An 18,686-nucleotide genomic window follows, 5' to 3' on the forward strand; every position below is an offset into this window, starting at 1 on the left:
TGCAATCTTTGGGTCCTCAATAAAGTTTGTTTTCCTCCAACTACTTATCATTGTATTTTTGTATTTCTTTGCACTCATTTGCTCAGAAGTACACACTTTTTGGAGGACCACCAAATATATTGGCTTTCTAAACTTTTCGTCCATTTTGGCAATCGATGCCAATGGGGGAGAAGTTTAGAGAGTTTAGTTTACTTTGGTTATGTTTAGAGGGGTTTGCTTTTATTGCGTAAGCATAGTTTAGAGAGTTTAGTTTACTTTGGATATGTTTAGAGGGGTTTGCTTTTATTGCGTAAGCATTTACATCTTGCACGCATGCATTATTGTTTTGTATGTGTGCGGTTGGTTATGCTTATTTCCTTATATAAACTCTCTTGAAGTAGTTGTCATCAATTACCAAAATGGGGGAGATTGTTGGAGCATATATCTCCATATGTGGTTTTGGTACTTGATGACAATTCCTATGGACTAATGGTTGCCTTAGGTTACATTTATAGGATTTGTCCATAGGCACTTCTTGAAGTCCATCGGTTGGGTTCAAGGAGTTTATATGATGACCAAGATGGTATTCAAGGTATTATCCAAAGAATGGTCATAGAGACACATGGTTGATCAAGATCTCAGACAAAGAGTAAATCAAGATGATCGACACACAAAGCGTACAAGATGTACCGAGAGGGATCAAGTGATCCCATGGTATGGTAAGCATTGTCCATTACGTGTTTGTGTACTAACCCATGGTCTTCGTGAGAGTTCTATGTGGGGGTTAGGTGTGTTTCCATGGGCTTGCGTCAAAGGGAAGATCTCATACAACCCATGGAGTATGACGTCAAGTTGTGATCGTCATCAAGATTGCGATGTGCAAGTTCAAGTGGATCAGCACGAAGATAGCATGCTTGAAGCTTGTCGTACATTGTGGTGGCAATGGACTTGTGAAGATATGTTGAAGAGTGGCTCACCCATGGTGAGTATGGGGGAGAAATCAACTAGTCTTCATCAAGCCAACACAATCAAGAAAGGAGGTCCATCTTGAGGAAGCCAAGATCATCATCATCTAGCTCAAGAGGACGAGGTGCATGGTATAGGTTTGCCCTTGATAGGTTTTCTGGTTAGGATAGATTGTTGTTCTATCAAGGGGGCTCTCAAGTGAGTAGCTTGATCGTATCGTTCGTTGAGAGCTCAAACCATTTGCATCCTTGCATCATACTTCTTGGTTCTTGTTTGGTGTTTCTCTTTGTGAGTTTTAGAGCTTATGGTCATCTTCGTGACAAGCTCGAGTTCATCGAAAACGGAGTCCATATGCATCTACTATGATGTTTTCGATGTTGGAGTTTTTGCCGGTTCTTCATTCATAGAGATCTCACATCTCTAGATCTTTGGCATATTCATAACCGCATGGTCTTAAGATTTCCTTATTGATATGTTTATGACTTCCTTTTGGATATCTAGTTTGTTCCTTCTTGTAACCATTTCGTGTGTACATTCTTCTTTGTGGATATATATCATCATGATTGTCTTCTACTTAGAAGCTTTTACACATGAGAGAAGTTACATCTCTAATTGATATCCTCTTTTCTTTTACGTCCACCGTTGCATTTCCTTTTTCAGTTTTTGGTGGCTTCGTGAAAGGATTTGTCTTGAGTGCGTATCTTATTTTCCTACATCTTGATGCACTCTTTGGCCGTGAAGATAATTTTTCCTCATGCCTGTCTTGATGAGGGTTTTGCCATTTCGATTGGTATCCCTCCTCTCTTGACAAGATGCACTCTTTGGCCGTGAAGATAATTTTTCCTCATGCCTGTCTTGATGAGGGTTTTGCCATTTCTATTGGTATCCCTCCTCTCTTGACAAGGTTCTTATTTCCTATCTTCACCATGGGTTGTCACAAGCGTTGGTTCTTATTTTGTTTATTAGTAAGCTTGTGAACCCATTTTCTAGTAGGTGTGTGTGGGAATGATATGTCTTGCACTTTGTGTCTCATTTCATCAAGACTATGTTGATGAGTAATGTTCATCCTTATCTTAGTCTTCTCAAGTGCCTTGCCATGACTCACACACATTATTTTGGTTGAGCCTAATCTTAAGTTGCTTCTTTTACATATTGCTCAACCACTTGTTTTGTGCAAGAGATTTTCTTATTGTCTCATCTTTCTTCTTGCACCCGTTGTGTGTTTTTATTAATTTTGGGGGAGCAACGATCCTATTTTGTGCACTTGTATCATATACAAAAATCTCTTATTAGTGCACAAATCATGGGGAGCTTCTCTAGTTTTGATAAAAACACTCCGTTGCTTTTATCATAATATCTTTTATTCATGTGGTTCGAAGGACCATATGATTGTTTGTTCCATCTGGTATCTTTTGATTGCTTGCCTCTATTTTGGTATGTCCTTGTGGCATACGATTCCTTTATTTGCAATCTTTGGGTCCTCAATAAAGTTTGTTTTCCTCCAAGTACTTATCATTGTATTTTTGTATTTCTTTGCACTCATTTGCTCAGAAGTACACACTTTTTGGAGGACCACCAAATATATTGGCTTTCTAAACTTTTCGTCCATTTTGGCAATCGATGCCAATGGGGGAGAAGTTTAGAGAGTTTAGTTTACTTTGGTTATGTTTAGAGGGGTTTGCTTTTATTGCGTAAGCATAGTTTAGAGAGTTTAGTTTACTTTGGATATGTTTAGAGGGGTTTGCTTTTATTGCGTAAGCATTTACATCTTGCACGCATGCATTATTGTTTTGTATGTGTGCGGTTGGTTATGCTTATTTCCTTATATAAACTCTCTTGAAGTAGTTTTCAACAATTACCAAAATGGGGGAGATTGTTGGAGCATATATCTCCATATGTGGTTTCGGTACTTGAAGACAATTCCTATGGACTAATGGTTGCCTTAAGTTACATTTATAGGATTTGTCCATAGGCACTTCTTGAAGTCCCTCGGTTGGGTTCAAGGAGTTTATATGATGACCAAGATGGTATTCAAGGTATTATCCAAAGAATGGTCATAGAGAAACATGGTTGATCAAGATCTCAGACAAAGAGTAAATCAAGATGATCAACACACAAAGCGTACAAGATGTACCGAGAGGGATCAAGTGATCCCATGGTATGGTAAGCATTGTCCATTACGTGTTTGTGTACTAACCCATGGTCTTCGTGAGAGTTCTATGTGGGGGTTAGGTGTGTTTCCATGGGCTTGCGTCAAAGGGAAGATCTCATACAACCCATGAAGTATGACGTTAAGTTGTGATCGTCATCAAGATTGCGATGTGCAAGTTCAAGTGGATCAACATGAAGATAGCATGCTTGAAGCTTGTCGTCCATTGTGGTGGCAATGGACTTGTGAAGATATGCTGAAGAGTGGCTCACCCATAGTAAGTATGGGGGAGAAATCAACTAGTCTTCATCAAGCCAACACAATCAAGAAAGGAGGTCCATCTTGAGGAAGCCAAGATCATCATCATCTAGCTCAAGAGGACGAGGTGCAAGGTATAGGTTTTCCCTTGATAGGTTTTCTGGTTAGGATAGATTGTTGTTCTATCAAGGGGGGCTCTCAAGTGAGTAGCTTGATCGTATCGTTCGTTGAGAGCTCAAACCATTTGCATCCTTGCATCATACTTCTTGGTTCTTGTTTGGTGTTTCTCTTTGTGAGTTTTAGAGCTTATGGTCATCTTCGTGACAAGATCGAGTTCATCGAAAACGGAGTCCATATGCATCTACTATGATGTTTTCGATGTTGGAGTTTTTGCCGGTTCTTCATTCATAGAGATCTCACATCTCTATATCTTTGGCATATTCATAACCGCATGGTCTTAAGATTTCCTTATTGATATGTTTATGACTTCCTTTTGGATATCTAGTTTGTTCCTTCTTCTAACCATTTCGTGTGTACATTCTTCTTTGTGGATATATATCATCATGATTGTCTTCTACTTAGAAGCTTTTACACATGAGAGAAGTTACATCTCTAATTGATATCCTCTTTTCTTTTACGTCCACCGTTGCATTTCCTTTTTCAGTTTTTGGTGGCTTCGTGAAAGGATTTGTCTTGAGTGCGTATCTTATTTTCCTACATCTTGATGCACTCTTTGGCCGTGAAGATAATTTTTCCTCATGCCTGTCTTGATGAGGGTTTTGCCATTTCGATTGGTATCCCTCCTCTCTTGACAAGATGCACTCTTTGGCCGTGAAGATAATTTTTCCTCATGCCTGTCTTGATGAGGGTTTTGCCATTTCTATTGGTATCCCTCCTCTCTTGACAAGGTTCTTATTTCCTATCTTCACCATGGGTTGTCACAAGCGTTGGTTCTTATTTTGTTTATTAGTAAGCTTGTGAACCCATTTTCTAGTAGGTGTGTGTGGGAATGATATGTCTTGCACTTTGTGTCTCATTTCATCAAGACTATGTTGATGAGTAATGTTCATCCTTATCTTAGTCTTCTCAAGTGCCTTGCCATGACTCACACACATTATTTTGGTTGAGCCTAATCTTAAGTTGCTTCTTTTACATATTGCTCAACCACTTGTTTTGTGCAAGAGATTTTCTTATTGTCTCATCTTTCTTCTTGCACCCGTTGTGTGTTTTTATTAATTTTGGGGGAGCAACGATCCTATTTTGTGCACTTGTATCATATACAAAAATCTCTTATTAGTGCACAAATCATGGGGAGCTTCTCTAGTTTTGATAAAACACTCCGTTGCTTTTATCATAATATCTTTTATTCATGTGGTTCGAAGGACCATATGATTGTTTGTTCCATCTGGTATCTTTTGATTGCTTGCCTCTATTTTGGTATGTCCTTGTGGCATACGATTCCTTTATTTGCAATCTTTGGGTCCTCAATAAAGTTTGTTTTCCTCCAAGTACTTATCATTGTATTTTTGTATTTCTTTGCACTCATTTGCTCAGAAGTACACACTTTTTGGAGGACCACCAAATATATTGGCTTTCTAAACTTTTCGTCCATTTTGGCAATCGATGCCAATGGGGGAGAAGTTTAGAGAGTTTAGTTTACTTTGGTTATGTTTAGAGGGGTTTGCTTTTATTGCGTAAGCATAGTTTAGAGAGTTTAGTTTACTTTGGATATGTTTAGAGGGGTTTGCTTTTATTGCGTAAGCATTTACATCTTGCACGCATGCATTATTGTTTTGTATGTGTGCGGTTGGTTATGCTTATTTCCTTATATAAACTCTCTTGAAGTAGTTTTCAACAATTACAAAAATGGGGGAGATTGTTGGAGCATATATCTCCATATGTGGTTTCGGTACTTGATGACAATTCCTATGGACTAATGGTTGCCTTAAGTTACATTTATAGGATTTGTCCATAGGCACTTCTTGAAGTCCATCGGTTGGGTTCAAGGAGTTTATATGATGACCAAGATGGTATTCAAGGTATTATCCAAAGAATGGTCATAGAGAAACATGGTTGATCAAGATCTCAGACAAAGAGTAAATCAAGATGATCAACACACAAAGCGTACAAGATGTACCGAGAGGGATCAAGTGATCCCATGGTATGGTAAGCATTGTCCATTACGTGTTTGTGTACTAACCCATGGTCTTCGTGAGAGTTCTATGTGGGGGTTAGGTGTGTTTCCATGGGCTTGCGTCAAAGGGAAGATCTCATACAACCCATGAAGTATGACGTTAAGTTGTGATCGTCATCAAGATTGCGATGTGCAAGTTCAAGTGGATCAACATGAAGATAGCATGCTTGAAGCTTGTCGTCCATTGTGGTGGCAATGGACTTGTGAAGATATGCTGAAGAGTGGCTCACCCATAGTAAGTATGGGGGAGAAATCAACTAGTCTTCATCAAGCCAACACAATCAAGAAAGGAGGTCCATCTTGAGGAAGCCAAGATCATCATCATCTAGCTCAAGAGGACGAGGTGCAAGGTATAGGTTTTCCCTTGATAGGTTTTCTGGTTAGGATAGATTGTTGTTCTATCAAGGGGGGCTCTCAAGTGAGTAGCTTGATCGTATCGTTCGTTGAGAGCTCAAACCATTTGCATCCTTGCATCATACTTCTTGGTTCTTGTTTGGTGTTTCTCTTTGTGAGTTTTAGAGCTTATGGTCATCTTCGTGACAAGATCGAGTTCATCGAAAACGGAGTCCATATGCATCTACTATGATGTTTTCGATGTTGGAGTTTTTGCCGGTTCTTCATTCATAGAGATCTCACATCTCTATATCTTTGGCATATTCATAACCGCATGGTCTTAAGATTTCCTTATTGATATGTTTATGACTTCCTTTTGGATATCTAGTTTGTTCCTTCTTCTAACCATTTCGTGTGTACATTCTTCTTTGTGGATATATATCATCATGATTGTCTTCTACTTAGAAGCTTTTACACATGAGAGAAGTTACATCTCTAATTGATATCCTCTTTTCTTTTACGTCCACCGTTGCATTTCCTTTTTCAGTTTTTGGTGGCTTCGTGAAAGGATTTGTCTTGAGTGCGTATCTTATTTTCCTACATCTTGATGCACTCTTTGGCCCTGAAGATAATTTTTCCTCATGCCTGTCTTGATGAGGGTTTTGCCATTTCGATTGGTATCCCTCCTCTCTTGACAAGATGCACTCTTTGGCCGTGAAGATAATTTTTCCTCATGCCTGTCTTGATGAGGGTTTTGCCATTTCTATTGGTATCCCTCCTCTCTTGACAAGGTTCTTATTTCCTATCTTCACCATGGGTTGTCACAAGCGTTGGTTCTTATTTTGTTTATTAGTAAGCTTGTGAACCCATTTTCTAGTAGGTGTGTGTGGGAATGATATGTCTTGCACTTTGTGTCTCATTTCATCAAGACTATGTTGATGAGTAATGTTCATCCTTATCTTAGTCTTCTCAAGTGCCTTGCCATGACTCACACACATTATTTTGGTTGAGCCTAATCTTAAGTTGCTTCTTTTACATATTGCTCAACCACTTGTTTTGTGCAAGAGATTTGCTTATTGTCTCATCTTTCTTCTTGCACCCGTTGTGTGTTTTTATTAAGTTTGGGGGAGCAACGATCCTATTTTGTGCACTTGTATCATATACAAAAATCTCTTATTAGTGCACAAATCATGGGGAGCTTCTCTAGTTTTGATAAAACACTCCGTTGCTTTTATCATAATATCTTTTATTCATGTGGTTCGAAGGACCATATGATTGTTTGTTCCATCTGGTATCTTTTGATTGCTTGCCTCTATTTTGGTATGTTCTTGTGGCATACGATTCCTTTATTTGCAATCTTTGGGTCCTCAATATAGTTTGTTTTCCTCCAACTACTTGTCATTGTATTTTTGCATTTCTTTGCACTCATTTGCTCAGAAGTACACACTTTTTGGAGGACCGCCAGATATATTGGCTTTCTAAACTTTTCGTCCATTTTGGCAATCGATGCCAATGGGGGAGAAGTTTAGAGAGTTTGGTTTACTTTGGATATGTTTAGAGGGGTTTGCTTTTATTGCGTAAGCATAGTTTAGAGAGTTTAGTTTACTTTGGATATGTTTAGAGGGGTTTGCTTTTATTGCGTAAGCATTTACATCTTGCACGCATGCATTATTGTTTTGTATGTGTGCGGTTGGTTATGCTTATTTCCTTATATAAACTCTCTTAAAGTAGTTGTCATCAATTACCAAAATGGGGGAGACTGTTGGAGCATATATCTCCATATGTGGTTTTGGTACTTGATGACAATTCCTATGGACTAATGGTTGCCTTAAGTTACATTTATAGGATTTGTCCATAGGCACTTCTTGAAGTCCATCGGTTGGGTTCAAGGAGTTTATATGATGACCAAGATGGTATTCAAGGTATTATCCAAAGAATGGTCATAGAGACACATGGTTGATCAAGATCTCAGACAAAGAGTAAATCAAGATGATCAACACACAAAGCGTACAAGATGTACCGAGAGGGATCAAGTGATCCCATGGTATGGTAAGCATTGTCCATTACGTGTTTGTGTACTAACCCATGGTCTTCGTGAGAGTTCTATGTGGGGGTTAGGTGTGTTTCCATGGGCTTGCGTCAAAGGGAAGATCTCATACAACCCATGAAGTATGACGTTAAGTTGTGATCGTCATCAAGATTGCGATGTGCAAGTTCAAGTGGATCAGCACAAAGATAGCATGCTTGAAGCTTGCCGTCCATTGTGGTGGCAATGGACTTGTGAAGATATGCTGAAGAGTGGCTCACCCATAGTGAGTATGGGGGAGAAATCAACTAGTCTTCATCAAGCCAACACAATCAAGAAAGGAGGTCCATCTTGAGGAAGCCAAGATCATCATCATCTAGCTCAAGAGGACGAGGTGCAAGGTATAGGTTTGCCCTTGATAGGTTTTCTGGTTAGGATAGATTGCTGTTCTATCAAGGGGGCTCTCAAGTGAGTAGCTTGATCGTATCGTTCGTTGAGAGCTCAAACCATTTGCATCCTTGCATCATACTTCTTGGTTCTTGTTTGGTGTTTCTCTTTGTGAGTTTTAGAGCTTATGGTCATCTTCGTGACAAGATCGAGTTCATCGAAAACGGAGTCCATATGCATCTACTATGATGTTTTCGATGTTGGAGTTTTTGCCGGTTCTTCATTCATAGAGATCTCACATCTCTAGATCTTTGGCATATTCATAACCGCATGGTCTTAAGATTTCCTTATTGATATGTTTATGACTTCCTTTTGGATATCTAGTTTGTTCCTTCTTGTAACCATTTCGTGTGTACATTCTTCTTTGTGGATATATATCATCATGATTGTCTTCTACTTAGAAGCTTTTATACATGAGAGAAGTTACATCTCTAATTGATATCCTCTTTTCTTTTACGTCCACCGTTGCATTTCCTTTTTCAGTTTTTGGTGGCTACGTGAAAGGATTTGTCTTGAGTGCGTATCTTATTTTCCTACATCTTGATGCACTCTTCGGCCGTGAAGATAATTTGTCCTCATGCCTGTCTTGATGAGGGTTTTGCCATTTCGATTGGTATCCCTCCTCTCTTGACAAGATGCACTCTTTGGCCGTGAAGATAATTTTTCCTCATGGCTGTCTTGATGAGGGTTTTGCCATTTCGATTGGTATCCCTCCTCTCTTGACAAGGTTCTTATTTCCTATCTTCACCATGGGTTGTCACAAGCGTTGGTTCTTATTTTGTTTATTAGTAAGCTTGTGAACCCATTTTCTAGTAGGTGTGTGTGGGAATGATATGTCTTGCACTTTGTGTCTCATTTCATCAAGACTATGTTGATGAGTAATGTTCATCCTTATCTTAGTCTTCTCAAGTGCCTTGCCATGACTCACACACATTATTTTGGTTGAGCCTAATCTTAAGTTGCTTCTTTTACATATTGCTCAACCACTTGTTTTGTGCAAGAGATTTGCTTATTGTCTCATCTTTCTTCTTGCACCCGTTGTGTGTTTTTATTAATTTTGGGGGAGCAACGATCCTATTTTGTGCACTTGTATCATATACAAAAATCTCTTATTAGTGCACAAATCATGGGGAGCTTCTCTAGTTTTGATAAAACACTCCGTTCCTTTTATCATAATATCTTTTATTCATGTGGTTCGAAGGACCATATGATTGTTTGTTCCATCTGGTACCTTTTGATTGCTTGCCTCTATTTTGGTATGTCCTTGTGGCATACGATTCCTTTATTTGCAATCTTTGGGTCCTCAATATAGTTTGTTTTCCTCCAACTACTTATCATTGTATTTTTGTATTTCTTTGCACTCATTTGCTCAGAAGTACACACTTTTTGGAGGACCGCCAAATATATTGGCTTTCTAAACTTTTCGTCCATTTCGGCAATCGATGCCAATGGGGGAGAAGTTTAGAGAGTTTGGTTTACTTTGGATATGTTTAGAGGGGTTTGCTTTTATTGCGTAAGCATAGTTTAGAGAGTTTAGTTTACTTTGGATATGTTTAGAGGGGTTTGCTTTTATTGCGTAAGCATTTACATCTTGCACGCATGCATTATTGTTTTGTATGTGTGCGGTTGGTTATGCTTATTTCCTTATATAAACTCTCTTAAAGTAGTTGTCATCAATTACCAAAATGGGGGAGACTGTTGGAGCATATATCTCCACATGTGGTTTTGGTACTTGATGACAATTCCTATGGACTAATGGTTGCCTTAAGTTACATTTATAGGATTTGTCCATAGCACTTCTTGAAGTCCATCGGTTGGGTTCAAGGAGTTTATATGATGGCCAAGATGGTATTCAAGGTATTATCCAAAGAATGATCATAGAGACACATGGTTGATCAAGATCTCAGACAAAGAGTAAATCAAGATGATCAACACACAAAGCATACAAGATGTACCGAGAGGGATCAAGTGATCCCATGGTATGGTAAGCATTGTCCATTACGTGTTTGTGTACTAACCCATGGTCTTCGTGAGAGTTCTATGTGGGGGTTAGGTTTGTTTCCATGGGCTTGCGTCAAAGGGAAGATCTCATACAACCCATGGAGTATGACGTCAAGTTGTGATCGTCATCAAGATTGCGATGTGCAAGTTCAAGTGGATCAGCACGGAGATAGCATGCTTGAAGCTTGCCGTCCATTGTGGTGGCAATGTACTTGTGAAGATATGCTGAAGAGTGGCTCACCCATAGTGAGTATGGGGGAGAAATCAACTAGTCTTCATCAAGCCAACACAATCAAGAAAGGAGGTCCATCTTGAGGAAGCCAAGATCATCATCATCTAGCTCAAGAGGACGAGGTGCAAGGTATAGGTTTGCCCTTGATAGGTTTTCTGGTTAGGATAGATTGCTGTTCTATCAAGGGGGGCTCTCAAGTGAGTAGCTTGATCGTATCGTTCGTTGAGAGCTCAAACCATTTGCATCCTTGCATCATACTTCTTGGTTCTTGTTTGGTGTTTCTCTTTGTGAGTTTTAGAGCTTATGGTCATCTTCGTGACAAGCTCGAGTTCATCGAAAACGGAGTCCATATGCATCTACTATGATGTTTTCGATGTTGGAGTTTTTGCCGGTTCTTCATTCATAGAGATCTCACATCTCTAGATCTTTGGCATATTCATAACCGCATGGTCTTAAGATTTCCTTATTGATATGTTTATGACTTCCTTTTGGATATCTAGTTTGTTCCTTCTTGTAACCATTTCGTGTGTACATTCTTCTTTGTGGATATATATCATCATGATTGTCTTCTACTTAGAAGCTTTTACACATGAGAGGAGTTACATCTCTAATTAATATCCTCTTTTCTTTTACGTCCACCGTTGCATTTCCTTTTTCAGTTTTTGGTGGCTTCGTGAAAGGATTTGTCTTGAGTGCGTATCTTATTTTCCTACATCTTGATGCACTCTTTGGCCGTGAAGATAATTTTTCCTCATGCCTGTCTTGATGAGGGTTTTGCCATTTCGATTGGTATCCCTCCTCTCTTGACAAGATGCACTCTTTGGCCGTGAAGATAATTTTTCCTCATGCCTGTCTTGATGAGGGTTTTGCCATTTCGATTGGTATCCCTCCTCTCTTGACAAGGTTCTTATTTCCTATCTTCACCATGGGTTGTCACAAGCGTTGGTTCTTATTTTGTTTATTAGTAAGCTTGTGAACCCATTTTCTAGTAGGTGTGTGTGGGAATGATATGTCTTGCACTTTGTGTCTCATTTCATCAAGACTATGTTGATGAGTAATGTTCATCCTTATCTTAGTCTTCTCAAGTGCCTTGCCATGACTCACACACATTATTTTGGTTGAGCCTAATCTTAAGTTGCTTCTTTTACATATTGCTCAACCACTTGTTTTGTGCAAGAGATTTGCTTATTGTCTCATCTTTCTTCTTGCACCCGTTGTGTGTTTTTATTAATTTTGGGGGAGCAACGATCCTATTTTGTGCACTTGTATCATATACAAAAATCTCTTATTAGTGCACAAATCATGGGGAGCTTCTCTAGTTTTGATAAAACACTCCGTTGCTTTTATCATAATATCTTTTATTCATGTGGTTCGAAGGACCATATGATTGTTTGTTCCATCTGGTACCTTTTGATTGCTTGCCTCTATTTTGGTATGTCCTTGTGGCATACGATTCCTTTATTTGCAATCTTTGGGTCCTCAATATAGTTTGTTTTCCTCCAACTACTTATCATTGTATTTTTGTATTTCTTTGCACTCATTTGCTCAGAAGTACACACTTTTTGGAGGACCGCCAAATATATTGGCTTTCTAAACTTTTCGTCCATTTCGGCAATCGATGCCAATGGGGGAGAAGTTTAGAGAGTTTGGTTTACTTTGGATATGTTTAGAGGGGTTTGCTTTTATTGCGTAAGCATAGTTTAGAGAGTTTAGTTTACTTTGGATATGTTTAGAGGGGTTTGCTTTTATTGCGTAAGCATTTACATCTTGCACGCATGCATTATTGTTTTGTATGTGTGCGGTTGGTTATGCTTATTTCCTTATATAAACTCTCTTGAAGTAGTTGTCATCAATTACCAAAATGGGGGAGATTGTTGGAGCATATATCTCCATATGTGGTTTTGGTACTTGATGACAATTCCTATGGACTAATGGTTGCCTTAAGTTACATTTATAGGATTTGTCCATAGGCATTTCTTGAAGTCCATCGGTTGGGTTCAAGGAGTTTATATGATGACCAAGATGGTATTCAAGGTATTATCCAAAGAATGATCATAGAGACACATGGTTGATCAAGATCTCAGACAAAGAGTAAATCAAGATGATCAACACACAAAGCGTACAAGATGTACCGAGAGGGATCAAGTGATCCCATGGTATGCTAAGCATTGTCCATTACGTGTTTGTGTACTAACCCATGGTCTTCGTGAGAGTTCTATGTGGGGGTTAGGTTTGTTTCCATGGGCTTGCGTCAAAGGGAAGATCTCATACAACCCATGGAGTATGACGTCAAGTTGTGATCGTCATCAAGATTGCGATGTGCAAGTTCAAGTGGATCAGCACGGAGATAGCATGCTTGAAGCTTGCCGTCCATTGTGGTGGCAATGTACTTGTGAAGATATGCTGAAGAGTGGCTCACCCATGGTGAGTATGGGGGAGAAATCAACTAGTCTTCATCAAGCCAACACAATCAAGAAAGGAGGTCCATCTTGAGGAAGCCAAGATCATCATCATCTAGCTCAAGAGGACGAGGTGCAAGGTATAGGTTTGCCCCTGATAGGTTTTCTGGTTAGGATAGATTGCTGTTCTATCAAGGGGGGCTCTCAAGTGAGTAGCTTGATCGTATCGTTCGTTGAGAGCTCAAACCATTTGCATCCTTGCATCATACTTCTTGGTTCTTGTTTGGTGTTTCTCTTTGTGAGTTTTAGAGCTTATGGTCATCTTCGTGACAAGCTCGAGTTCATCGAAAACGGAGTCCATATGCATCTACTATGATGTTTTCGATGTTGGAGTTTTTGCCGGTTCTTCATTCATAGAGATCTCACATCTCTAGATCTTTGGCATATTCATAACCGCATGGTCTTAAGATTTCCTTATTGATATGTTTATGACTTCCTTTTGGATATCTAGTTTGTTCCTTCTTGTAACCATTTCGTGTGTACATTCTTCTTTGTGGATATATATCATCATGATTGTCTTCTACTTAGAAGCTTTTACACATGAGAGAAGTTACATCTCTAATTGATATCCTCTTTTCTTTTACGTCCACCGTTGCATTTCCTTTTTCAGTTTTTGGTGGCTTCGTGAAAGGATTTGTCTTGAGTGCGTATCTTATTTTCCTACATCTTGATGCACTCTTTGGCCGTGAAGATAATTTTTCCTCATGCCTGCCTTGATGAGGGTTTTGCCATTTCGATTGGTATCCCTCCTCTCTTGACAAGATGCACTCTTTGGCCGTGAAGATAATTTTTCCTCATGCCTGTCTTGATGAGGGTTTTGCCATTTCGATTGGTATCCCTCCTCTCTTGACAAGGTTCTTATTTCCTATCTTCACCATGGGTTGTCACAAGCGTTGGTTCTTATTTTGTTTATTAGTAAGCTTGTGAACCCATTTTCTAGTAGGTGTGTGTGGGAATGATATGTCTCGCACTTTGTGTCTCATTTCATCAAGACTATGTTGATGAGTAATGTTCATCCTTATCTTAGTCTTCTCAAGTGCCTTGCCATGACTCACACACATTATTTTGGTTGAGCCTAATCTTAAGTTGCTTCTTTTACATATTGCTCAACCACTTGTTTTGTGCAAGAGATTTGCTTATTGTCTCATCTTTCTTCTTGCACCCGTTGTGTGTTTTTATTAATTTTGGGGGAGCAACGATCCTATTTTGTGCACTTGTATCATATACAAAAATCTCTTATTAGTGCACAAATCATGGGGAGCTTCTCTAGTTTTGATAAAACACTCCGTTGCTTTTATCATAATATCTTTTATTCATGTGGTTCGAAGGACCATATGATTGTTTGTTCCATCTGGTACCTTTTGATTGCTTGCCTCTATTTTGGTATGTCCTTGTGGCATACGATTCCTTTATTTGCAATCTTTGGGTCCTCAATATAGTTTGTTTTCCTCCAACTACTTATCATTGTATTTTTGTATTTCTTTGCACTCATTTGCTCAGAAGTACACACTTTTTGGAGGACCGCCAAATATATTGGCTTTCTAAACTTTTCGTCCATTTTGGCAATCGATGCCAATGGGGGAGAAGTTTAGAGAGTTTGGTTTACTTTGGATATGTTTAGAGGGGTTTGCTTTTATTGCGTAAGCATAGTTTAGAGAGTTTAGTTTACTTTCGATATGTTTAGAGGGGTTTGCTTTTATTGCGTAAGCATTTACATCTTGCACGCATGCATTATTGTTTTGTATGTGTGCGGTTGGTTATGCTTATTTCCTTATATAAACTCTCTTGAAGTAGTTGTCGTCAATTACCAAAATGGGGGAGATTGTTGGAGCATATATCTCCATATGTGGTTTTGGTACTTGATGACAATTCCTATGGACTAATGGTTGCCTTAAGTTACATTTATAGGATTTTTCCATAGGCACTTCTTGAAGTCCATCGGTTGGGTTCAAGGAGTTTATATGATGACCAAGATGGTATTCAAGGTATTATCCAAAGAATGGTCATAGAGACACATGGTTGATCAAGATCTCAGACAAAGAGTAAATCAAGATGATCAACACACAAGGCGTACAAGATGTACCGAGAGGGATCAAGTGATCCCATGGTATGGTAAGCATTGTCCATTACGTGTTTGTGTACTAACCCATGGTCTTCGTGAGAGTTCTATGTGGGGGTTAGGTGTGTTTCCATGGGCTTGCGTCAAAGGGAAGATCTCATACAACCCATGGAGTATGACGTCAAGTTGTGATCGTCATCAAGATTGCGATGTGCAAGTTCAAGTGGATCAGCACGAAGATAGCATGCTTGAAGCTTGTCGTCCATTGTGGTGGCAATGGACTTGTGAAGATATGCTGAAGAGTGGCTCACCCATAGTGAGTATGGGGGAGAAATCAACTAGTCTCCATCAAGCCAACACAATCAAGAAAGGAGGTCCATCTTGAGGAAGCCAGGATCATCATCATCTAGCTCAAGAGGACGAGGTGCAAGGTATAGGTTTGCCCTTGATAGGTTTTCTGGTTAGGATAGATTGTTGTTCTATCAAGGGGGGCTCTCAAGTGAGTAGCTTGATCGTATCGTTCGTTGAGAGCTCAAACCATTTGCATCCTTGCATCATACTTCTCGGTTCTTGTTTGGTGTTTCTCTTTGTGAGTTTTAGAGCTTATGGTCATCTTCGTGACAAGCTCGAGTTCATCGAAAACGGAGTCCATATGCATCTACTATGATGTTTTCGATGTTGGAGTTTTTGCCGGTTCTTCATTCATAGAGATTCGTTGTTTGGATAGCCCTTGTCGTCCTGAATCCAACAAGCTTGGGTTTGCTCGATTCGGAGCTCGTATGCGAAAGTTATGGTTGTTTCAGTGGCGAGCGGTAGTACCGCTGGAGTTGGCGGTGGTACCGCTTGCCCTAGCGGTAGTACCGCCCCTGGTCAGCGGTAGTACCGCTCCAGGAGCTTAGTACCGCCTGCCTAGCGGTTGTTCGTGGACGGACCTTTTTGCGAAGACTTTCTTGGCGGTGGTAGTGCCGTTGCACTACCATGGGCCCAACGGTAGTACCGTTGGGGCCAGCGGTAGTACCGCTGCAGCCAGCGGTAGTACTGCTGGAGCTCGGGCAGAAAGTGGGGTTAACGGTCTGATTATTTCCCCCACTATATAAAGGGGGTCTTCTTCCCCCTTGCTCTTATCCATCTGTTGAGCTCTTGTTCTACCTCCATTGTTGACATTCTTAGAGCTTTATTACTCTCTATCCCTCCAATGATTCTTGCTTGTTCTTGAGGGAAAAGAGAGAGGAGATCTAGATCCACATCTCCACCAATCACTTTCTCCTCTATGTGAGGTGAACCCCTTGGATCTTGATCTTGGAGTTCTTTGTGAGCTCCTTGTTCTTCCTCTCATATTTCTCCATAGCTTTTGGTGTTGTGGAGGGATTTGAGTGTGAGGGACTTGACCACTTCGTGTGTTCTTGCCATTGCATTAGTTGCATCGGTTTGAGTTCTCCACGGTGATACGTGGAAGTGAGAAGTTGAGAAGCTTGCTACCTTTGGTACTTAGTACCCTTGATATTGTTCTTCGTGGATGCTTTGGCGTCCTAGAAGCTTGGTGGTGTCTCGGAGCTCAATCATTGTGGTGTGAAGCTCCGCGAAGCGTCGGGGTCTCCAATTAGGTTGTGGAGATTGCCCCGAGCAATTTGTACGGGTACCGGTAACCGCCCCCAAGGGTTGCCACGTGTACGGGTTCGGTGACCGCCCCCAAGGGTTGCCATTTGTACGGGTTCGGTGACCGCCCTCAAGGGTCCCTTAGTGGAATCACGGCACCTTGCATTGTGCAAGGGCGTGAGGAGATTACGGTGGCCTTAGTGGCATCTTGGGGAGCATTGTGCCTCCACACCGCTCTAACGGAGATTAGCATCCGCAAGGGTGTGAACTTCGGGATACATCATCGTCTCCCCGTGCCTCGGTTATCTCTTACCCGAACCATTTACTTATGCACTTTACTTTGTGATAGACATATTGTTTATTGTAATATATCTTGCTATCACTTAGTTGTTTATCTTGCTTAGCATAAGTTGTTGGTGCACATAGGTGAGCTTAGTTGTTTGTAGGTTTTGTGCTTGACATATTAAACATTAGTTTTATTCCGCATTTGTTCAAGCCTAAACCTTAACTATTTTAAAGCGCCTATTCACCCCCCCCTCTAGGCGACATCCACGTCCTTTTCACATGCGCCAACCCCCGGGATTTGTTGATCCTGCTCGCCCTCATTAGTTGTGCCGCCTGGTCAAGGCGCTCTATGGGCTGAAGCAGGCTCCTCGTGCATGGCATGCCAGGCTTGGCTCCGTTCTTCGGGCACTTGGTTTTGTTCCATCCACCACTGACACATTGCTCTTTCTACTGCATCGGCCTAAGGTGACAATGTATCTAGTGGTCTACGTTGATGACATTATCCTCATTAGCTCCTCCGATGTTGCTGCTAATCATCTGATCTCTGCGTTGAGTGGTGACTTTGCGGTCAAAGATTTAGGCACTTTGCATTACTTCCTTGGGCTGGAAGTTTCTCGCTCCTCCGTTGACTTGAGGCTCTCACAGCACAAGTACTCTTTGGTCTTGTTGCGACGGGCAGGTATGCTGAAGTGCAAACATGCTACAACTCCCATGTCTGCCACTGATCGTTTGTCCGCGTTTGTTAGAGATCCTCTTGCGTCCGATAATGCAACTGAGTATCATAGTGTTGTTGGTGGCCTGCAGTATCTCACTATCACTCGGCCTGACATCTCCTATGCAGTCAATTGTGTGTGTCAGTTCCTTCATGCTCCTCGGACTTCTCATTGGACAGCAGTCAAGCGCATTCTACGCTACGTTTGCCTTACTGCCTCATATGGTTTGCTTCTTCAGCCATCACCGTCCGCGGAGCTTTCGGCGTTCTCTCATGCAGACTCGGCTGGTAATCCAGATGGCAGGCGATCCATGGGGGGCATGTTGTCTTCTTTGGTCCTAATCTGATCGCTTGGACTGCTCGTAGACAAGCTACAATGTCTAGAAGTGGCACCGAAGCTGAGTACAAAGCAGTTGCGAATGCTACTGCTGAGATCATATGGGTACAGTCCTTATTGAGAGATTGCGAATGCTACGGCTGAGATCATATGGGTACAGTCCTTATTGAGAGAGTTGGGAGTTCCTCAAGCTCAGTCGTCTGTTCTTTGGTGTGATAACATCGGTGCCACCTATGTGTCATCTAATCCGGTGTTTCATGCTCGAACAAAACACATTGAAGTTGACTATCGCTTTGTATGGAAACGTGTTGCACAAAAGCTACTCCACATCAAGTTCATCTCCTCAAAAGATCAACTTGTCGACATCTTCATGAAGCCTCTACCACAACCTCAGTTTGTAGGGTGTAGGCGCAATCTTAACATACTTTGTACCTTGGGGCATAGTTAAGATTCAGGGAGGGTGTTAGACTGTATTTATACATAGCTCTTGTATATTATATTGTACACGTTTTGTGTACTCCTTTATATATATGAGATAGGCCACCTGCGTATGAGGTAAGATGCAGTTTCCCAAACCCTACGTTTTACAGGCTCAAGGCTTGGTCAAGTGTGGACTTCCCTATCCCAGGCTCGGCCTTCGGCTCTACCGAGGA

This window comes from Hordeum vulgare, chromosome 7H (assembly GCF_904849725.1).
Source record: "Hordeum vulgare subsp. vulgare chromosome 7H, MorexV3_pseudomolecules_assembly, whole genome shotgun sequence".
Classification (NCBI taxonomy): domain Eukaryota; kingdom Viridiplantae; phylum Streptophyta; class Magnoliopsida; order Poales; family Poaceae; genus Hordeum; species Hordeum vulgare.